The sequence below is a fragment of the Pleurodeles waltl genome, chromosome 2_1, assembly GCF_031143425.1.
Source record: "Pleurodeles waltl isolate 20211129_DDA chromosome 2_1, aPleWal1.hap1.20221129, whole genome shotgun sequence".
Classification (NCBI taxonomy): Eukaryota; Metazoa; Chordata; class Amphibia; order Caudata; family Salamandridae; genus Pleurodeles; species Pleurodeles waltl.
The window spans coordinates 884489734-884514158 of NC_090438.1; the positions used below are offsets into that span (position 1 = coordinate 884489734).

The following is a 24425-nucleotide window of genomic DNA, read 5'->3' on the forward strand; positions in this document are numbered from 1 at the left end:
TCCATGCGCCTCTTGTACTCTGGGTGTCTATCAAGCTGCCTTTGATACTCTGAGTGTCTATAAATCCACAGGTGACATTCCTGGCATTTTACAATGTACCTGTTATGCCCTCGGAGTTTACCAATATTCTTTTGATAATACCAATCTGTGTGCAAAAGTACCACCTTTACCAGCTGCAATTGACCCATAAGCAAAGGATGGTACCTTAATAAATCACTTCGATAGAAAGAGCTGAATAGGCATAACTTTCCAAACTCGACAACCACAGTGTTGGCCCCATTAACTGGTGTGCAAAAGACAAAACAATACTGGTTCTAGATTCTAAGAAGATTCTAATGGCTGAGAGCTACACATAGCTCAATAAAATACTACTCTTAAGAACTGCATTGCCATCAAAGTGCATCTATTGTTAGCCAGTCTGTCGAGCAAAGTGTCCACCAATACAGATTTTGACGATCTATTTAGTGGTATTTCTTACACAGATGCTGCTGGACCTAACATCTTTGGCGTGGCTATTCCACTACTTTCTGCCTTCCGTTCTCCTGCTGGTGCTTCTTTAATTTTTGCTGGCTTTAGGACTCTGCACATTTTACCAATGCTAACCACTGTTTAAGTGCTTGTCTCTCTCTCCTTTAAACATGGTCAAATCGGCTTACACCCAATTAACACATTTAGGCCCGTATTTATACTCCGTTTGCGCTGAATTAGCGTCGTTTTTTTCGACGCAAATTCGGCGCAAAACTAACGCCATATTTATACTTTGGCGTTAGACGCGTCTAGCGCCAAAGTATGGGCAAAAAGCGTCATTTTTTTGCGTGAACGCCTTCCTTGCGTTAATGAGATGCAAGGAAGGCGTTCCCGTCTAAAAAAATGACGGCGACGCAAATGCGTCGTATTTATACTCCCGGGCAAAAATCACGCCCGGGAGTTGGCGGGTCAAAAAACCCCGCATTTGCGCCACTATTTAACGCCTGGGTCAGGGTAGGCGTTAAGGGGCCTGTGGGCTCAAAATGAGCCCACAGGTGCCCTCCCCTGTCCCCAGGGACACCCCTGCCACCCCTGCCCACCCCAGGAGGACACCCAAGGATGGAGGGACCCACCCCAGGGACATTCAGGTAAGTTCAGGTAAGTATCATTTTTTATATTTTTAATTTTTTTTTGGTGGCATAGGGGGGCCTTATTTGTGCCCCCCTACATGCCACTATGCCCAATGACCATGCCCAGGGGACATAAGTCCCCTGGGCATGGCCATTGGGCAAGGGGGCATGACTCCTGTCTTTACTAAGACAGGAGTCATTTAAATGGCGTCTGGGCGTCGAAAAAAATGGCGCAAATCGGGTTGAGGCGATTTTTTTGCCTCAACCTGACTTGCCCCATTTTAAGACGCCCTAACGCCATTTTCCCCCTACGCCGGCGCTGCCTGGTCTACGTGGTTTTTTTCCACGCACACCAGGCAGCGCCGGTCTGCTAGCGCCGGCTAACGCCATTCCATAAATACGGCGCCCGCATGGCGCTTCAGAATGGCGTTAGACGGCGCTAAATTTTTTGACGCTAAACTGCGTTAGCGCAGTTTAGCGTCAAAAAGTATAAATATGGGCCTTAATGTACTTGTAAGCCCATAGTAAAATGGAACTACATGTACCCGGAGCCTGTAAATTAAATGCTACTGGTGGACCTACCTCTTCAGTACACCTCTGGACCTGCTTAAGGCTCAGAAGGTCTGCTGTGCTGCTCTGCATGAAGGACTGCTACCATGTTACCCTGGCTGTTGCCCTGCTACCAAGGGTGATTTATGTGTAACAAAATGAAAGATTTAGGCCTGAAAAAACATTTATTTTGCCAGGTCAAAGTGAAGCTGCACATACAGGCTGCAATGGCAGGCCTCAGACATATTTAAAGGGATACTTAAATGGGTAGCACAATAAGCGATGCAGGTCCATTAGTAGTGTTTAATTTACAGGCCCTGTAGTACAATTTTCCTTGGGATTTACAAGTAAATTAAATGTACCAACAGTGTTTAAGCCAATTTCTTAATGTTCCAACGGAGAGAGCACTAACACTTTAGCGCTGGTTAGCAGTGAAAACGTGTGCAGAGTCCTAAAGCCAAATAAAAGCTAGTCAGTAAAAATAAGAAGATAGAAGTCAAAAAGCTGGGTAAAACTATGCCAAGGATGTTCAACATTATGGTATTTGGTTATGCATAGTGCATTTGGTCCACTTTATATGTGAATTGTACTTTGTGAAGAAACTGTTTGCATCATATTAGAACTGTTCCCTAACCTCTGACAATTTAGAAAGCAATTTAAAAAGGAATTTAGAACCCACAATGTCAGGGAAAACTGTGCCCTCACACATTGCAACCTTACCACCTCAGAAAATACTGGCTTATTGTAAACAATGATGCATCGCATCTTAACGCTTATTCCACCTCTTCAGTGCTTTGTTGCTCTCTATTTTGATTCTCATTTCTCATTTTACAAATACCATTACATGGATCTATTTATTTTTTAAAGTTTGTGTTTCACAGTTGTTATATAGCACAGACCTGGCCAAGTGGCCAACAAAGCTCTTTTCAATTTTCAAGGGCAAGAATTGCAATTCATATGCGATGGAGAGAAGAAGGTAATAGTAGAGGCAGAACAATTAAACCAAATGTGTCAATCAGGTGAAGCTTCAAGAGTCAACAGAAATGGCAATATGTTGAGATTTAATTGCATGTTTTCTGCTAGGTGATTCCAAGGCTTTGGCACATGATAGGAGGATGCTTCCTTGAGAACGTACGTTTTTCTGGTTTAGTGGGCTGCAAAGTGAAGCTGTAGTTTGATGCTTGTGTTTCTTTCCCCTCCATTAGTTTTACATTACTCCTTTGGGTAGATGGATCATAAAATGTGCTGTAATCTATGTATGGTACATACGGTTTCAAAGGTAATCCTGCCTTTAAGGGGAAGTCACTGAATATCTGCTAGGGTGGGGGTTATGTGTGTGAGATTCCTTAAGTCAGGGAACAAGCATACATACATACATACATACATTACATGAGTTTTCAATATATTCCATGGAACTAATATGTGTCTTATGTACTACTTCATTGTGATATTTCATCGGTCAATGGTAATTGGTTTCAAGTTTTGCTTCATTGTCCATTAATGTAGGTTTTCTAGAGGTTGTGTGCATTTGGTTGCTACATGGTGTGGTCCGTTCAAGCTTCTACATTTATTCACAAGGCATTAATGTGTGCTGGGTTATTCTTTGCACACTGCCTACATATAGTGCATCATGTTGTAATGGTATTGTAATTTACTGTCAGAATAGAAATTGCCTATTGTTTGATACATTATCATAGCCACTGTGGTGTTCCACTCATTCATACTACACCTGTTAGTCTGCTTATGGCACGTGATCTGCAATGTAGGTGTGCTCAACAGATAGATATGGATCATCATGTTCGCTGCTTATCACTACATGATGCACTTTGGCATGCACGCTGATGCAGACCATGATACAACGGGCTCCTCTTTGGCTGTGGCCCAACTCATAAGAGAAGTGTGTTGAGTCTTCATTTTCTTTACCTTAAAATCGCATCTAATATGTTTTATACAAACATTTGCTTCAGTGGTTCTCTAGGACCATTCATTTCACTAATGGATCAAAAAATTTCCTCGATATTTTCAGATGGTGATCTGTTCAAAACACCTAACTCCTTAAGTACACTATACAAATGATGGTGAGTGTGTTAGAATGTGAATAATAATAATAATGATAATAATAATCATCATCATGACGCATAGGTCCTACATACAGTTTGGAGAGAGCTGAAAATCCGCCGAGTCCTGGAGCAAACTCTGAATACGGAGTAGAATCCACCAGATAAATTTCCACCAGCAAAGGGATATTATTGTGGATAAAATTCAACCATGCTTTTTACTCTGTTTTTAGAGTTTGCTCCAAAAATTGGAGAATTTTTAGGTCACTCTACATTAAGCCCTATATTGCGGTGGAGAAAATTCTACCAGTGGACTCTGCTCTCCATTCAGAATTTGGTCCAGAAATTGAAGATTTTTTTTTCTAAATGCACAAGGCTTGTGTGTTCATATAGGAAGGCCACCATTGTTGTCATGTAAAGCAATTTGTAGGAGTGTGTAAAAGTTCTGTAATTTGTTTTTTGTGTCATTGCACAAAAATTCAAAAACTTTATGCACAGTTATGTGTAATTGCAGGAATTGTAAATTACTTATTTCAAGTGACATTTTTGCATGAAATGCATCCTCCCATCGTTTTTTTTTTACACAAGTACTCGTGTTGTGCAAAAAAAAATATGGAAAAAAGCAAAAGCTCCGTGAACAGCCACTTACATTCTGTTGTTCCAGTATTTTCTTTATATTTATCTTAAATGGAGCATAGACAAGCAAAATTGCAAAAATTCTTGAATTTCATGTAAAAAGGCTAAAATAAACTTCCCAAATGTACGCCACCGGAATTTAATTTTTACCCAATGCTAGTGAGTTGCCTAGCCTTAAAGGCTGTACTTTATAGTAGCTGCCATAACTTTTATGAATGCCTTGTATGAATAAGTAAGTTTCTAGCAGCAACAAGCTCCATTGCTTTTAATCTCAAGTTATTTTAATGTTTGTGATAATTTAGCACCATCCATACCACATGACTTCTGTCTTAGAAAAGTAAGGAGTCATGCCCACCACCCCAATGGCCAGCACAGGGGCCCAGGGTTCCCTGGCCATGGCCATTGCACCCAGTGCCATGTAGGGGGTCCCATTTCAGGGCCCCCAATGCCAATATAAAAAATTAAATAAAATATTTACCTGTACTTACCTATACTTACCTGGGATGGGGTCCCCCATCCGCCGCTGTCCCTCTGGTGTGGGTGATCCTGGGGCCTGGGAGGGCACCTGTGGGCTTATTCCATGGTGTTCCACCATGGAAATAGGCCCACAGGTCCCCTAATGCCTGCCCTGACCCATTATTTTTTCACCATTATTTGACCCCTCCTCCCCTGTGCGTGATTTTAGCATTGGGGGATAAATATGGCGCTAAGGCCATAGAGTAATTTTTTGCACAGGAACGCCTACTTTGCATCTCATTGATGCAAAGTAGGTTTCCATGTCCAAAAAATTACTTCAACTCCATAAATTTGGCGTGAGACGGATCTAGCACCAAAGTGTAAATATGGAGTTAGTTTTGCACCAAATTTGCGTAAAAAAATGACGCAAATTCAGTTCAATTCAAGTATAACTATGCCCTGAAGAGTGCAATGGGCTGTTGAGCATGGCAATGCAGCTAAAGTAATGGAAAGGTAGCCAGCCGCACACACGCGCACCCTGGTCACGCTATCTAGCTATCCATGGCACAAGTTATTGAGGGACACCGTCCTATAAGCCACGCTACCAAAGCACATTGGGACGCTAGTTTCATGGGGGCAGATAAATGAAGGTGCTTGTGGATTTTTCTTTCAGAAAAATCGGTTTCTATTGACTTTGCAGGAAAGTGCAGCCCCTCACAAACGGAGCCCATGGTGTGGTTTCATAAAAAAAAAAAAAAAAAATTTTAAAAAACTTGCCTCTAAATAACTACAACAAAAATGCACACTTCAAAGATACGACGTGAGCTTGTCAGCAAATCTTCGTTGTGGCGCTGTCAGAGAGAAGAATACATTTTGTTTCCAGCGTGGTCTTGGATGGACACAGATGAAAGATAACGCTCCAACCGCGGGAAAACCAGGCCTTCGGGGCGCGTGGACCAAAGGCTAAAATCTGACACAGAGGAAAATGCAGAAAACTGAAATTAGGGTCAGACAAGAGAAGTTATTTTTTTCTGGGAAAAAAACAAGCAAGGGAAAAAAAAAAAAAAAACACTTGAACCGATGGGCAAAGGAGCGATAAATAAATTATATTGTGCCAGTGCATTATTAATCTTCATTATGTTTTCATGATATTTTGTTTCAACACATTCGTTCCGGTTACATCCGCTCTAACAGTTAAACGACAGAAGACGGCATATGTTTCATTTAAAAAAAAAAAAAAAGCATCTAAACTTTTCACTATTATAGGGCTCCGCGTTCTTCTCCCGTGGGCTGCGTTGCGCTTCAGCGAACATGCACTCGACAGGGAAAGGCGTTCTGTGGAATATTGTCTCTGGTGTGTATGTCCATCTCACCAGAAGAATTTAATCCTCACGTCATGCAATTAGTCTGACCGAAGTCTCTTTCGACTGCAGGCACAGGGGGCTAGCGGGAGTGCAGCCGTTCCGTGCGCAGGCATCAATATGAGCACTTCATTAGGTTACAGTTTTTCGTTACATGCAGGATAGTTTATTGCACTAATGTTTCATGTCCCGGCAACGAGTCCCACTGCTCGCCAAGGTGCATTATACACGCAAAGGCTCCAGTCGGAACGGAGATACCTTCTACTGATCAGATTCTGGTAAGTTTTTTTTTATCTTTCCAATTTTCTCTTTGGTACCACAGGGCTCCTACATCTCTGATCCATTTGCCAGCACATGCTTTTTTTTTTTTTTCTGTCACAGACACGAAATCTATAGTTCTTTGTTTTGTACAGTGTCAGTGCGTAGCGTCGTCATTTAAAGGCACGATTCGTGGTGTTCTGAAGCAAAGGACTCCATAATTGGGTGACTGGCCCAAGAGTGGTACGATCTCTTGGGTGTGTATGTGCGTGTAGGATTGAGTGTGAAGTTTGATGGGGCAATTTACAATAATTTCGCGCAGATGCTCGTGTGGTGCAAAATGACGCAAATATTTGTATGATTTAAATACGATCAAAAAGTTCACACTGCAGGGCATAGTAGTCCGATGCAATTTGTCGTTTAAGCAACTCAGCAAATCTGGGTCTAAACGACTTGATTGTCGGAGAAAATGGCTTAAATTCAGAGTGCACTATTTTACCTTGCCCCTCCCCCCCCCCCCCAAAAAAAACACAAAAACATACTGTACCTTGCTGAAGTCTGGGGATCAGCCCCACAGCGCTGCCCCCTCTCCAATGATGAATTTAGGGACATTCCTGCACTACTTGTATCCCATGTAAAGTGATTCGCTTTCTGAGGATAGCTGTGTACAGTTCAGTAGCATAATCTTTTTTAAAAATCGGCGAATTTATTTTGCTAACTTTCACAGATGCCTTTTACCATGCGCGAAATAACTGTGATATTCCCTTGCAATCTAAATTGGGCACACTAAAGCAATGGTGATAATGTTCTGAACTTGATAACATGCTATCTTCACACATGCTCCCCTCGTGAGCATCATTTTCTAACTGCTGAGTGAGAAATATTGTGACTCTAAAATTGCTAGAGTGAAGAAAAGAAATATATAGATGTGAATGGCATAAGGCTTCCCCATGTTTCCTATTTAGTGCTTTATAAAGTATGGGGGCAATTGGACTCAATCTTCAAAATGGGCAAGGTGGAAGGAAAGTAGAGGAGGAGAATGTTAAAATATAGTAAGATCAGATTTCAGACAATGGCCCTCAATATGACTCTGGTGGTCTACTAACCAGCAGGGCCACGGTGGCAGTCTCACCGCCGACGTGCTGGCGGTGAAGACCACCACATTATGAGGGTGACGGGTTGGCCTCTGCCAACCTGCCACATCCCCGCTCAGACCGCCATGGCGGTTGGACCTGCCGGGCCAGAGATGAGCATCTCTGACCCAGCGGTCCAATGAAGACCGCCAGCGGTATTTTGAGCTGGCTTTCCACCAGGGTTTCTGCAGTGGTAGCACCGCCACGAAAACCCTGGCGAAAAAGGCTACAGATGACTGGGAATTTCTTCCCTGTCACCGGCAGATGACTTCCCCCAGCAAGCACAATACCCCCCATCGCCCCGTCATACTAGATCCCCCCTTCAGGTACAGCGTCTCCCCTACCCGCATACATGCACACGCACACAGACACCCACACCCACCCCGTATACACTCATTAACGAACGCTGACATACACACATTCATTCAAATGCATGCATTCGCTTCAACACTCATACACGCATTCACTTCAACATTCATACTCGCATTCACCCATGCATGCACACACCCATAAAAACACCCATACACACACGCATACACACACGCATACACACATGCATACACATACCCATACACACACGAACACACAACAGCCCCCACCCTCCATCTCCCCTCCCCTGTCAGACACCCGACTTACCTTATCCGGCGAAGAGGTTGCCTGGCAGGGAACAGGAACTTCCACCTCTGGCAGCATCCCACCATCAGGACACTGGCAGGCCGTATTACAGGTCGTAATATGGCTGGTGGGGTCCTTCTGGAGGGGGGGGGGCGGTGGTGGAACCGCCCATGCGCCTCCACCTGCCAACATGACTACTGCAGGATTTCTGCTTAAAATGTGGCAGAAACCCTGCAGTACTCGTAATATGGAGGGCGGAAGACTGCCAGCACTGGCGGTCCTCTGGCGCCTACAGCTTTAGCGGTCTTTCAAAAAGACCGCTACGGTCATAATGAGGGCCTATATTCTTGCCCAAGAAGTAGGGTTTTTCAAGCACTTGTGATATTTTCTGTAATCCTTCTCCATGTTGATGGCCAAGGGCAATGAGGTCCAAAGGGAAAAGCCTTGGGGGTTCAAGAACCAACAACCATATCACTTCTACTTTGTTTGAAGCAGCACTCATTGGTGCTGGTCAACCAACCTTAGGCACTTGGTTGATTGTCAGGAGCACACCGATTTTATAGGAGCCCATGTGAAATCATTTAGTGGTGCATGTTGAAAAACCAACATATTTTGAAGTTGATTGTTCATAAGACCAGCAGCCAATGAAGAGTCGTCAGTGTTGTGAGATGTGATTAATCTGGCGTAATTAAAACATGAGTTCCACTGTCGATTTTTGCAGTCTTTGAAGTTGGTGGATGTCTTAGCTCTCTGTAATCCAAGGGGAGTGGTCATGGAAGCTCCAATCATGTTTTGGTGGTGCAGGTGCAGAAAATGGAATTTGCCAAGGAGATAATGACAAAATGGGTTGTTTTATTCCTTATGGGTTGAAAAACTGTTCAAATTTACTAATAATTCCTACGTTCCTCACCTTGCTCACTGGAGACTATAGGAGTTTCTAAAGTGGTGGTACATTGGAAAGGGTTGTGTGATGGAAGTACACATGACTAAAGCACGCATGTCAGAACAGTGCAGTCTTAAGAACATCTGCGTCTTTACCATGCATGCCTTTACCACGCATGCCTTTACAATTAATTCTGTTGTAAAAGCATGTATGGCAAAGGAAGATGCGAGGTAAATTACCCACTGCCTTAACACCCCACCCCAAACCTTAAAACTGCCCTTTCCCCCCTCTGCCCTGACCTCTAAACCACCCCCAGCATTGATCCCTGAAACGGAACCCACTCTGCCCCTGAAACTATCCCAACCCCTCTCCTAATGCCTAAAACTTTGCCCCCTACTTACAAATACCCAACTCCAGCCTCCCACCCTCGTGTCCTGAGCCCTAAAACTGTCCTCAGCCCTGAAAACTGCCCCTTCCCCAGCCCGGAATCCTAAAACCCTACCCAACCCTTACAACTACACCTATCCCCCAACCCTGAGCCCTAAAACCCTGCCAGGGCCCTTACAACTACCCCGATCCCCCCACCCTGAGCCCTAAAATCCTACCCAAAGAAACTAACCAGACCACCCCATAAAAAAACAAAAAAAAAACTCCATCCCGAGCCCTCAAAAGTACCCCCTCAAACCTGGTACCAGCGCCTTAAAATCCCCTACCTGCCTAAAAAAAGTAACACGACTCCCCCCAGGAAAAAATATAAAATAAATAAATAAATAACCCAACCTCCACTCCCCTCCCTGAGCCCTAACACTGGCCCCACCCCTCAAAAGTACCCCCCCAAACCTGGTCCTAGCCCCTAAAAGCCTGCTACCTCCCCAAAAAATGTAAAGTGACTCCCTCCCCATAAAATAAACCTGATCCGACCTCCCACCCTAAAACTGCCGCCCCACTCCTAAAAACTAACCCCCATACTCTGCCCCAGCCCCACTTACCTCTCCTGTTGCTTCACACATGCGTCGTTAAGTCACATGCGTGGTTAGGGCAGACACCACACCAATGCATGGTTCAAGCAAATGTGGTTCAGCTTGCGGGGAAATGGCATGCCTGGCTCAGTCCCATTAGAATGGTAACATCAATAGGTCTGTGTCTCCAGACAGCATGTTCTCTGTTTTTGTTAATTTTAACTGATCAATCCATAGATGCACCTGAGAATAGAAGCGTGCAAAAGTTCGGTATTTTCTTTCTGCATAATTTCATGAAAGATTGGATACACTAAGGAGAATTACACATAGTATGCAAAATGCAAATCTGGTATTTAGGGCCATATTTATACTCTGGTTGCGCCGAATTTGCGTCGTTTTTTTCGATGCAAATTCGACGCAGAACTAACGCCAACTAACGCCATATTTATACTCTGGCGTTAGACGCTTCGGGCGCCAAAGTGCCCGGAGTGTGCGTCATTTTTTAGCGTGAACCCCTTCCTTGCGTTAATGATATGCAAGGGAGGCGTTCCCGTCTTAAAAAATGACTCCCAGGCCTTTACGTGGTATTTATACTCCCGGGCAAAAGAGACGCCCGGGAGTGGGCGTGGCCAAAAACGGCGCATTTGCGCCGCTTTTTAACGCCTGGGTCAGGGATGGCGTTAAGGGACAAGTGGGCTCAAAATGAGCCCAGAGTGCCCTCCCCTGCCCCCAGGGACCCCCCCTGCCACCCTTGCCCACCCCAGGAGGACACCCAAGGACGGAGGGACCCATCCCATGGACATTAAGGTAAGTTCAGGTAAGTATTTTATTTTTTATTTTTTGTGGCATAGGGGGGCCTTATTTGTGCCCCCCTACATGCCACTATGCCCAATGACCATGCCCAGGGGACATAAGTCCCGTGGGCATGGCCATTGGGCAAGGGGGCATGACTCCTATCTTTACAATGATAGGAGTCATGTTGATGGGGTATGGGCGTCGAATGAAAATGGCGCAAGTCGGGTTACGACGATTTTTTAGACGCAACCTGACTTGCCCCATTTTAAGACGCCCATACGCCATTTTCCCCCTACGCCGGCGCTGTCTGGTGTACGTGGTTTTTTTCCACGCACACCAGGCAGCGCCGGTCTGCTAGCGCCGGCTAACGCCATTCAATAAATACGGCGCCCGCATGGCGCTTCAGAATGGCGTTAGCCGGCGCTAACTTTTTTGACGCAAAACTGCGTTAGCGCAGTTTTGCGTCAAAAAGTATAAATACGGCCCTTAGTACCACATTTTATAGAGGAGTGAGTCCCTATGTCCATTTGGACAAGGATGCATGCCTGCTAAAAAAAATAACACCAACACCTCAAGTGCCATGCACGACAGATGCCCTGACTCTGTTTGTTCACATTGTTCCTGTGTTTCCGAAATATGATTTTTACCTGAATGGACTTGAAATTTCGTGATGTGTCATAATAGAGTATTTTCAACAATTTTGTGTTAAAAGTGTAAATAGAAATGCCCAAAATTATGCTAGATAATACCAGCGAAACAACATTTCACCTTGGCCTACCTGAGAGAGGCCATCTTTGAGAGTGTTGTGGTTGCCCCAATCATTAGGAATGCTAATGTCGCATTATTTGGTCAAATCTCACCTTCCTGTTTCCTTTATCTATTTATTATAGCATATATTCTCTTTTGGTCCTGTTCTAGAGGTGACAATCTGGTGACTCCACTGTTGACATGGCAAATCTTCAATCATCAGGTTTACCACTGACAAAATATTGTAGTAAGGAGTTTTTTATATTTTACATTACCATAAATCTCTAAAGTAGGTCCGTAAATGTTATCTCTAACTTCAGGTGTCACGCACAAAGCTGTTTCGCTGTCTCAACTCTGTTAATTGCAAAACCAAAGTGTTTGTGTGGACAAATGCTGTACTGTGATTGATTCAAAATCACAATTAGGAGGGGGCGTGAACGGGGCATTCCCTTCTATTTGAGATTCACAATGAGATGTATCAATGATTAATGACCACAACTGTTCTCACAAACTATTGAGAACTTACCAACACCTCAAAGGAGAAGGCAACTCATGCACGAAGGAGAAACTTCAATTTTCAAAGCTGTATAGGACTTCTACGAAGTAGTATTGCAGTGATGCAGGGGACCACCACCTGCTAACCGCCTGATATTTTTCAACATGAGAAACATTTTTTTTTTTTTAAATAGCACCTGCTCCTCTAAGGTGCATGGGCTGCTATAAAATATGTCCCCAATTTGCAAGCGCAAAGAAGAGGATTATTGCTCCTTATTGGCCACCATCCCTGTGACCTTCCTAATCATAATGGGTGGAAAATAGAAACACGCTTAATTCATTGTTGGCTTGTAAATCTGCAACCCCTTACAAAAGGACATATGCTGCATATGCTCTATGACCCAATGGCACATAGGTTACTTTTCAAACTTCAGGCAGGTGTACAATTTACACCCACTGCGACCTTGCTGCTTGTTCTTCTGGCCTTTACGTCGCAATTATTCTTCTGTGATTGCCATAAAACATTACAATTGTGTAGTTACTGTGCAAATACAGGAGATGTTGGATGTCCAGACACTGGATATTATTTGCTCATAAAAATTCTTTTACAATGAAATTAATTTGTCAGTATCATGAAGCATGAAGCTGAGTCAATGTAAAACCCTTCTACTTCCTACAGAACTATATAGATTGTGTCAGTATTATCTAGAACATACTAAACATATTTGTATTTGCAAACCATTCAAAACACAAAATTACTACTAAACCAAACCCATTTTTCAAGTCAGAAAAGTTTTTTACAAGTCTTTTACAATCCACTACGATTGGGAGAAAGGAAGGGCCACGAAAGGGGTTTCTCCTCCTAAACTTCATACGGAAAGGAATGTAGGAGTGTTACCTACTTTAACAATTTTGCAGGCGGCAGTTCTAGTGGCATTGGCTACGATTTCAAATGATAAGGAGGGCAAAATAGCTCCAATTTTATGAGGTCATTATAATTTTATGGCTCATAAGGACATTGAAGAAGCAAATTTTACAAGAATGGCCTTATACTCAAAATGAGCATATTATTGCACCCGCATCATTTGCAGAAGATGTTTCCCTCTACCCCCGCTGTTTGCTTTAGGTGCGGGAGAGGTGATTGGCTCCATGTAGGCTTTTTTTTTCCTGAACTAGCAAATCACAAGGTCAAAGTATTTGCATCAATTAGTGCGAAGCTGCAAGTTGATATAGAACCAGATCCACAGGGCGCCTTATTAGGTGTGTCAACTACAAACAGATGTCTAACTGTGAGACAGCAACTGTACCTTTTTATTGGCTCCCTGGTAGCTAAATCATTAATTTTGCAAAAAGGGAAATCTCCTGTAGTCCCTACTATCGAGTCTCTGGTTACAAAAATGACGCAGGTTAAGTGACAGGAGGAATTGTATGTACAAAGGGTCGGTGCATTAAAAAAAATCAGGGTCATTTGGGTTAATGCAGTTGATTACTAGAGCATGGATATAGTATACATTTTCTCATTGCAGATATGTTTCAAGTGCAGATGAAGACTGGTGATAGATATTTATTCAAATTTGTGTATTTGGAACAATGAGTATCAATGTGTTAAGTGTCATGAAATGCCGCTACCTGATAATCAAATAATAATTACAAAAAGTATGTGTCATCTCACCTCTACCCTTCCTGCCCAGAGAGGCCCATAAGAATGCAGATGGAAGGACATGAGTTCTTTGTCACACCCATCCTTCCTGTGCTCCTGGCTCTCTAGAGCAGCGGTTCCCATCCTGTGGTCCAGGAGCCCCTGGCGTTCTGCAAAGCCTCCTCAGGGGGTCCGCAACTGCTTAGAAAATTAAATAATATTAACAGATGAGGTCCCCGGCTTTCAGTAATGACTCAGGTGGGCGTCCCCAGATTCCAATAATGATTCAGTGGGGGTCTACAGAAGTCTAAAGGTTTGGAACCACTGATCTAGAGGTAATGTGCAAAGTGTAGCTGTCCCTTAGCAGAGACTTGTATTGGAGACAGGCTGCAAAGCACACAGAGCAGTAAGAGCATAGAAATGCCCACTTTCTAAAAGTACCATTTTTAAAATAGTAATGTTAAATTTGACATTACCATTAAAGAGGATTTATTATTATCATTCCAATGATATGAAACATGATGTAGCTACTGTTTTTTGATCATCAATTATAGCTTAAATGTATACTAAGGAATTCTCAATACTGGCCTATGAGAGGAGTAGACCTCACAGAAGTGACAAACGACTTGGGAGTTTTTCACTACCAGGACATGTACAACTTAAGAGTACATGTCCTGCTTTTTACTTACATGGCACCCTTCCCTATGGGCTACCTAGGCCTTAGGGTGACATGTATGTAATAAAAGGAAAGGTTAAGACTTGGCAAGAGGATTTAAAAGCCAAGTCCTAGTGGCAGTGAAACTGCACACACAGGTCCTGCAATGGCAGGCTTGAGTCATGTTTAAAGGGCTTCTTAAGTGTGTGGCACAATCAGTGCTACAGGCCCACAAGAAGCATTTAATTTACAGGCCCTGGGTATATGGTATTCCACTTTACAAGGTAGTTACAAGAAATTTAAATATGGCAATTGTGGATACACCCATGTTACCATATTTATGGGAGAAGCACATGCACATTAGCACTGGTCAGCAGTGGTAAAGTGTTCATAGTCCTAAGGCCAACAAAAAGATACAGCAGAAATGTGAAACAAATGGAAAACGATTGGGGAAGACCACCCCGAGGCTGTCAGGACCAATAGGAAGGAAATCTTCAAAGTGATGAGGAAATGGTAGTTTAACCTTTGATGCAGTAGAAGTCCTGTAGGTAAAGCTAGATAAGAGACCTCTTTTTCCTTAACAATTGGCTACTCACAGCAATGAAGATGAAAATGATTGTATTTTCAGCTTGAATTGGTGTAAAACACGCTGCTGGTAAAATAGAGCCAATATCGTTGTGCCAAATGCGTGTATGTAAGTCAGAGGAATATAAAAGTATTGCAAAGATGGAGCTTTAAAAAATGAAATCTGGGTCATTGAGAAGGACTACCCCCATGAATACTGCCGCCAAGCATCACAATATTGCAGCTTTTACTGTTGCCATCTCTAGGCTTCAATGTCGGATCATATCATACCAATCTGAAAAAAAGGAAAAGCCATGGAAGACAGCCACATTCAGCTCATCCTTGAATTCTGATGCACACATATTAAACGACCTAGGAGCAGATTTAAGGAAAGTGGCACTGCTCCCAGTGCAGCGCCCCTTTCCTTGCGCCCCTGCCGCCACCATGTGTGCGCCGTATTTAAAATACAGTGCACAGTGGCGCAGGGTAGGGGGCAATAGTGCCAGAATTTCTGAAACTATTGATGAACTCTGCAGGAGTAGCCCCAAAATATATGCACTACTCCTGCAGAGTACATAGGGGTTCATTATAAATATTGGCATACCCCAGTTTAACACCTGCTCTGAGCAGGTGTTGAAAATGCCAAACAAATGGCACAAGGAAATCTCTTAGATTTCCTTGCGACATTTTTTCTGCCCCCTAACAGGGGAATGTCCCCTTACATACATTATGCCTGGCTCAGGCATAATGTGGCGCGAGGGTTTACAAAGTGGTGCATATTTTATGTGCAGCAGTGAAACAAATTGACTTGTGTTAATTATCCATGTGTGATATAAGGGATTGAATGAGACTAAAAGTGAGATGAAATAAAGTAGTTTTAGGATCTAAAGTAGTCTCGCTTGAATTTCAATCAAAACACTCCAATGTTGGTGACATGATGCACCAAACAGTTAAGTGCTTCGGCAAAGGTATGTTTAGCACACTTTATGGCTGGTTACAAGGTCCCCAGAGTTCCTACTAGGGTTAGTATAAGAGTTATTGGACTCATTGGGAACCAAAAAATCTGTTGTGAATCCACATATGTACTACATTTCACCCAGAGACTCCAGCTACTGAAAGGAGTCAAAAATGCAGGGTGAAAATATAGGAATAATGAAAAATAGCATGGCAATCTGATCTGGAAATAATGATGGCCTAAGAAAATCCTCATGAATGAGGGGATGGTCAGTGTTCAACCTGCAACCCCCAAATGTAATTGCCAAAGTATTACTGTATCCCTGTGATTATAAAATCCCAGTAAGCATTGAATGTGGCAGGCACCAGGGACCTGTTTATGAATCCCAGCATGTAATTTTTTTTAGGAAAAGTGACAAAACGTCTTGTAAAAGACTGCTGTGTCAGCTCAGACCTAAAATGTAAACAAAAAACATTAATAGTTTGAAAATATGAGCAGTGTGGGTAGAAACTGCAGACGAAAAATGCCAAAGACAACTTTCCGTAGCGGTTGGGTGAAAACAAGGAGAATAAATTAAGCCAGATACAAAAGAGTAATGGCTTATACAGCAACAGACAACAAACTGGGTTAACTTTCCAAGCCACCTTTGGATGCATCTTAGCCTTTCGCGGCACTGTTTATTGATGAGCCTTAGATGGTACAGTGTCTGCCCGTTGCTTCATATAAACTGTTCTTCACTCTATGTTTATGTTTTTTTCAATTTTTAAAAACATTCTTTTTATAGAACATTTTCAATTTTTTACCACTTACCTATTACAATTGTGCCATATGTATCATCGCATGCAGCTCAGGAAATTAATAGACAAACAGTTTCTATGTGTCTTGTAGGACATTTCCAATCAATATGATTATAATGACGAAGTCCATACGATTTGGAAGGATGACTGTATAAAGATAGTTATGACATAATTTATACTATCATGGCCTTACCTAAGCCAAAAGAAGATATAACACAACAAGGAGGGAAGAAAAACAAACATTTAACATTTGAACAAGCCCGCACCATCCCAGTTTGTAAATAAACGTTTACCCACAATGCAGCACTAATTTGAAAGGTTAATGTGTTGGGGAAGGAAGCAAACAGTCTTGTGTGCATGATACGCTCTGTTTGAGGCAGGAAACTGGGTAACTCTCAGCCCTGACAGGGGTCAATGCTCCCCTGGGGGGGTGTCTGTGCTCGACAGGGCAGATTTGAACTCAAACAGGGTAGAGTCCCAGCCGGTCGAGAGAGGTTTTTTGCACCAACCCCTAATATCCTCTCTGTGCAAAGCAACGCTTTCAGCCAGGGCCCATGTTTTCATGGACTGGTCCAAGGCAGGGATCGCAGGGGTAGTAGACCATTTCCATTTACGAGTGTTTAGGCATTTGGCAAGTAGGAGACCTAAGTCAATGAAGCTAGGGTGACCCTACTCTTCCTGGTCTGGAATTGCATGCCCAACAGGCACACTACCCATGTATTCAGCATGGCGTACCCTGTGCAATTCGTCAGATGAATAGTGACACTTTGCCAATACTGATGAACCGATGGGCAGGCCCAGAGCATGTGCAGGAAATCTACATAGGTAAGTAACATTGGGGACATGCAGTTTCTGTACAATGGAAGTAGCAATTGATTTTGTTAGGGCTAAGTTATGCCCTGTGATTCATACAGTACTGTATGAGTCAAAAACAGGTGTTGCTTGGGATGAAGGTACGGTATACCAGTATAGCACGGTATTCCTTATCTGTGCAAAGATGGCCTAGCTCAGTCTCCCAGTGATGACACAAGGGGGGTAAGCGGTGTTGCTGCATGTGTTCACAGAGAATCAGCAAGCCGGGGCATCATGTGTTGCCACTTTCCTATAACACGGAAATATTAGACAGTGCGGTGCATAAGGCACTCCTGATGCAGGTCCCCCCAGTGCACTCCCAGCACCCTAATGGGTAAAGAAGGAATTGACCAGGAGGAGGCCGGTCCTCCTCAATCAGAGTGGCAAGAAGAATGAGGGCACAGTTGCAATACAAATCTCCCAGAGTGTGTTGCCCTACCTATTGCCAGGGGGCCACCTCTGCCAGGGAGGTGAGCAATCTTCACTTCGGTGTGCCAAGGAGCTAGGCATGACATCTTTAGAAAAAGAGTGAAATCGGTGTAACATACAAGGCAAATCCCAGGGAGGGAAGGGAGCTATGGCAGTGTCAGCAAGCTGGAGGCCCTCTAACCTCAAGGCCACCCATTGCAGCTGAGAGGCCAGGTGGTAGTGCTCGAAATTCGGGACTGCAAGCCCTCCTTGATCCATGGGCAGATATATTTTATTTGGCACCACCTTACAGCGTGTGCCATGCCAGATAAACTAGCCTGGGAACCATTCAAGCAATCAGAAAAAGGGATTTGTGACATAACGGGAAAGTTGTCTAAGTAGTATAATAAGAAAGGCAGCATTACCATGTGTATTATAGCTATGCGTCTGACACTGAGAGCTGCAGTCACTTTCAGACCCCCTTCTGCGCTCAGAGTTAAGACACCGCCCTAGTGAGATTGCTGTCTGAGAGGTCGTCAGGTCTGTGAAAAAGTGCGTATTGCATTCCACAGTAACACAGAGTTGCGTGGGAAATAGGAGAAGGTATTTCACATTTAAATCCCAGAGTCTGTGCTTGACAGCAAGGAATGTATTCCGCTGGCCCATGCACTGCCAGCCTATAATCAGAGAAGATCATCACTCATGCATTGTCTACCACCAGCTGTGTATGTTTGCGGGCCTCCTTAAGGATTAGATTGCAATCTAGATAATGTAGTAGGCGGACCACCAGTGGCTTAGGAGTAGCCCCTAGCGGGGCCTTCCTCGCTGGGACTTGGTGTGTGCGTTCAATGGAAAAGAAGGAGCGAGAGTGCAGTGTGAGGAACAAAACTGTGAAACCATTATTCAAGTTAGGAAGCTGAGTCCTGACCCGCTGTGTTTTCAGAGAGGCCACCAGACGTATATTATTTCTGCTGGATATGAACTCAGTCGCATAGCGTGCGTAGATGCAACTCTGTCTCCCGAGACTGCGGCTGGAGCGTAGCAAGTTTCTGCTGCGCAAAGCAAACTTTATCTACCAACTTACGATGATCAGCATGGAACAGGGTAGGTCTGCCACCATGGTGTCGATCTTGTGTCCCAGGGAGACCTGAGATTTCCCTATAGTTGCTAGGATGATGTCTAGCTTCTTTTTGATTATCAGGGCTCTCCAGAGCAACTCACGCAGTTGCCCGCCTCAGATGTCAGCATAGGAGAGACTGGCAGACACAGAGATGTCTGTTGAATCACATAGCACAGACAACCCATGTAAGACAGGGTGGTGCAGATGCTGGGAGAGTGGAACATGTCTTCAGTGCAACAGAGTTCACTTTCATGTGCCAGAAGTTAGGAAGTGGCATGGGAGCACAGGCAGCCCAGTCGATAGACCAATCTACAGCAGCTTTGGTGCCTAGTATGGGGGTCATAGGCCAGTCAGTAGATTCCCAGAGGTGGAGCGCAGCTCAGGGACTGCGCTGATGTCTATAATAGTTTAAAGCAGCCGCATATTTGGAGGGATCCAGTGGTAAATCAGGGCCTGCTTGCATGCACGGTAAGACAACATGGTGTAGTGCAGCATGAGACTATAAGTCAGTGCTGGACTCTCAGGCCTGCAGCCCACTCAAAGACCAGCTGGCCCACAATGGTGTAGTGGGGGCCAGACCCCAAACAGTTAATCTAACCTTTAGGATACACTATTGGCTAGGTACAGGCACCAAGTGGTAAGTCCACGTGTGTAGTGGGCACCAGTATTTCCCCAAAAGTGGTGGGGTGAGTTTGAGTAGGCCTTGACCCACTCTAGTGCTGCCAGGCACAACAGGAGAAAAGGTGCACAAATACAAACCTCAACTCACATCAAGCCCAGCTCAGCATGGCATCCCCAGTCAATGACCACACCAGTTACCTTTTGCTGCATGGTCCCACATTGTGAGGCCAGTTCAAAGGTGTCCAGGAGCAAGCAGGCCTGCAACGCTTGTGACTCCGGCCAGTTTCAGGCCCCTGACGCACAGCATAGGGTCCCACAGTGTGATGTCCAGCATTGCAGGGCCTCCAAGCACCTGCCCTTGTTTCATGCGCCGCTGGAGGCCAGCTTCCACCCAGCGAGACCGCAGCCAGGGGAGGAGGGAGGAAAGGAGAATTATTGGAGGCCTAAGCATTCCTTCCGATATTCAGGCTGCCTCAGCTTGCCGCCACCAAACCCAGCACCAAGCTACTGTGCAGACAGCAGCAGGCCGCAAATGCCATGATCCTCCAAATCCCACCTCCCGCTTTGTCCAGGCCCCTAAAACAGCACCCGAGGCTGCCCCTGTTCAGTGGTGTGAGGCGTGCTGGTTAGAAAGATTGAGGTGTCAGGTTCGGGGGTGAGTGCTGCCTAAGGGGGGTTTCGATATGGAGCTCCGCTAAAGAGTGTCTGCCATCCTGGCTGCCTAAGCCACACCCCTTCACTCTACGTTTATGTTAAGAGTACGCACATTTACTCCTCATATGAGGTACTGTGTTGCTTATTCTTCTAAGACTAATATGTGTTGAATATATTGGAAAGCATTCTAATGACCTCGGACTTAGTGCACACTATACAAAATGTAAAAAATATACATAAATACAATGTGGTAAACAGAGGTTAATTTAGAAGGTGAGGAAGAGAGCTATCCAGGGGTGTAGCTCCAGGGGGGTGTTTGTGGGATGTCACCCCCCAAAAAATTTACTCTGCTGTAAATAGTTGGGGATAAGTGCTTTCAGTCGTGTAATGTGAAGGGTCTGTCGGATTTCACCTGGGATTTTTACATGCCCACCTTGACAAAATCACACACTCTTTCATCTATGTATTGAAGGCCTTAAAAACGTTGATTAGTTGAACACGTATTGCGTTTTAAGTACCCCTAACAATCGCATCCCCGTCGGCTTATCATATATGTGTTTTAACACAATGTCCCAGTGTGATTTGGGGAAATATGAAGCTCACACCCCACCTCCCCAGTCATATTGACTAAGGCACGCCCCTGAAGCTATCTCCAGTAAAGGAAAACTCTAAACAAAGCTAGTATTTGCCTTAATTAAAGATGCTTTGTATGAAGTCTCTTGGCTGCTGTTTTCTTTTTGATTTACAAGCATGTTTGCCTCAAAGGATTATCTGTTATCAAACAATTCTTCATTTAAGTCTTAACAGATATAGACTAGTTGCTAATAGGGTTTCATAACCTCTTCGTGCTGTCAAGATAGCTCTCAAAACGCACTGCAATCCTGTCAGAGCCCATTGTTATAGATTTTACCCCGCAGTTGACAATAGACATTTTCACAGCATTTTTATTCTCGCGTGATAGTATTTTAAATCGCACAGAATGTTTTTTTTGTTGCTTTATTTTATGGCAGTTCCAGATACAATTAATGCCGCAGTATATATATTTTTAATAACCCTAGTTCAAAAATTCCTTCAAAAGTCAGTCTCAAACTATGCATTATTCAGGATTCGGTCTTAAGTACTGCATGGATGTGTGTGCCTGCAGCTTTCTCAGGGCACACTTCTTATTTTTAAAATCTTTCATTAAGAGTTATTACAGAGACAGTACAAGTAAAAGCCTGGATGCCATCCAATAGAGAGAGATGAGAGACTAGTTGAGAGTAATATACATAATCAATTGGTTTCCTGAAAATTGGTTCTGAGATTGAAAACCCGGTTATTATTTTTCTGCCGTGCCCATGAAGTGTGACAGTGTCCATTAGACATAGCAATTTGGCATAAAGCTGACAGACACAAACTTAAAATGAGCTAGAGTAGAAGTAAAGACTGCTATTTGATATGCAGAAATTCAAATTGAGAGAGTGGCGAAATGTTTATACCATTAGCGAAATTGGAGGAGGAGGCAGAAACAATTACAGCTCATGAAGCCTCCTATCTGTGCATACCATATTTTACAACAAGTTACAATAAAATCCTGTATTCCAGCCGTTAAATGCTTAAATAGTTACACGGGTTACAAAGGGAACTCGTCTCCAATTCTTCTCAGCCCTGACCTCTTTAAAAGTCTTCCATTTTTAACTTTTTGCGTAGATTGGTGTGACATAATCTAGCTTCACTTAACTGGCAATACTGGCTATATTTTACAGCCGTGGTGTTTGCATTCTGTGCGACGTATATGTAGTCTTCTGTCAAGCGTAGCTTCAGCAAACAAGGATGTGGCAAGGAAATTTGGGGTATAGGCGGAAAGGAAATTAAACATAGAACAAGGAAAAATGTGACTGAATTAGGCTGATAGGTATTCTCAAGTAGCCTACTAGCCAAGACCTCCCATAAGAGTTCTTGGCATCGAACTGTAACAGTAAGAATTAAAGAGTAGCCAGGCATGGGTATTGTTCCTTGTAGTACCCAGGATCTCAAGATAAGTAGTGACCATAAGAGAAGCTGGATAATGTGTTAAGAGAAACTGCACTCCAAAGTGGAAGATACCTCACTGATCTATGTCATAAAGATAAGCACCACCAAATGTATCCTATTGCACCAAGAGTAAATTATGTTTTAGATCATAAGGCTGGGTAAAATGTTGTATTAGAATTAATGTCCGCAACAAAATCCTATTAAACTACCATACAATGAAGAATTGTTTATCAAAGCACAATGCCGCAAGCCATGGCATTATTAACAGCATGACTGAATGGAAGTGGTCATAGGAAAATGTTGTAGAGGACATTTCATGGGTTATTACCTGCAACATTAAACTTCTGAAAAATATACCTTTGCCTGTGATTATGAGTCCTCCCTTATCAGTGCGTTGTTTAGCATACCCGATAAACAACGATAAACAGGAGATCATGTTTTATTGAATGCGATAAATAACACAACCCTGTGAAATTGTGGCATAACATGCAGATTTTGGTGCCAACCTTATCAAACCACACCAAAATTTGCATGTCCTGGTATTTACAGGCCTTCTTTACCCTTTCAAAGTTCAGATGGTTTGCTGAAACGTTTCAAACACTCAGACCCAGTCACAGATCTGGGTGTAAACCATTGCTCACCATGCCTTTCCAGTTTGAACCTAGCCATATGCAAATCAGCACAGACCCTGTTCTCCACGGGAACAGTCCAGCCTGAACTGCTGACACCTGTGCAAACAGTTTTTTTTTTGGTAGTCAAAATGTTTTAACAAGGCTCTTGAATCCAGGCCTTTGTAGGAAAGGCACATTAGAGTAAACATGCTTCCTTTAAAACATATTTTCACACGAATGGAATCTGATATGTGTCTGTATTCAATGGTCACTTCATTCTCCACCCACCAAAAATGTGCTAGATACGATCTCCCTTCATAAACGGGAACATATGATTATACCCAAAAGACAAAAAATGTGCAAAATATTTCAATACGGTTCACCCTTCCGCCCAAGGCCGGCTTTAGCGATGGCAGCACCTAGTGCAACAATCTTTTCTGGAGCCCTACCCCACATGACTTCCCACTCAGATTCTCTCACCACCCCCAGCAAAAAGTTCTCCTCACCTGTTCACATCCACTCTTTCACATATGTTTCATTTGCTTTAAAGTGCAGGAAAAAGCTAACCTTACTAATTCACTCAAGTATCCACATACGATACATATGTTTACACCAGGTATATTAACCCTCTGTGCTTCTTTATGGTGAGTCAAAACTGCTGCTAGATAAAGCTCTTATCTCTCTCTCTGGCACGAATATTCATCACAAGAGTTATTTTGACATTTTATAGCTGCCTGAGAGCTGGATGCACAAGGTACTCTGCAGCAGGTGCTTTAAAATTGAAAGTTGTTGCTCAACACAGCAACCCGTGTCCCCTGAGGTCAGTGCCCACCCCTCCAGGTCAGTGCCCAGTGAGGCCACACCCCCCTCACCCCGCAAAGCCAGCCCTGCTTCCACCACCGTTCATTGCACAATAGATATCTACCATAACCTAATTAGTTGAATCAGATGTGTTTGAAGCAAATGGCTCAGGAAATCCAAAATTGTTTTATGTGCAACAATAAACCACAATAATTGTGCAAAACTGCAATTTTTGTGTATTGTATTTTACATGTCTTTTAATAATTGATCTTGGTTTTACTTCATGTGTACTATTTTACTGCTGTCTCTTTACAAACAGTCACAACACTAGTTCAACATTTTTACTGCAACTGTGGTACATGTGCTGTACTTTACCCTAACTTAATCCTTCACCACTGTCTATGAGCTAAGGCCTTCTTGGGAAGCAAGATCTTGCCACAAACCATACCTGTAGGCCTGAATAGGGGCAAGCCTCAGCACTTATTTCTTTGATAGTGCTTGTTTGTCCCTGTAACTGCGAACTTTTGATGGTGTCAGCACACTACAGTATTTAAACTCAACTTCAGTGTGTAAGTGAAAGATAGCATTATATCTTATGCCCCACTTGTTGTGTTGGTGCATTGTGTTTGCTATTTGCTTCAGTCCTACTTCCTAGCACAGTGATGCCTTTGAGATACTGTTACAAATGGGTTCT

The 24425-nt window shown here is 43.5% G+C and overlaps 1 protein-coding gene across 4 annotated transcripts in view; it reads left to right on the forward strand.

The window, feature by feature from the left end:
- LOC138269492 (cadherin-10-like) overlaps positions 1–24425 on the forward strand; it is a 1023955-nt gene that overhangs the window by 185169 nt on the left and 814361 nt on the right. The window contains exon 1 of one of the 4 annotated variants that reach the window (XM_069218799.1): positions 6139–6434. The exons of the other annotated variants lie outside the window; for them this stretch is intronic. The gene's annotated coding sequence lies outside the window, so the exon portion shown is untranslated. Of the gene's footprint in view, positions 1–6138; positions 6435–24425 lie in introns of those variants that run through there. 4 annotated transcript variants of the gene reach the window in all.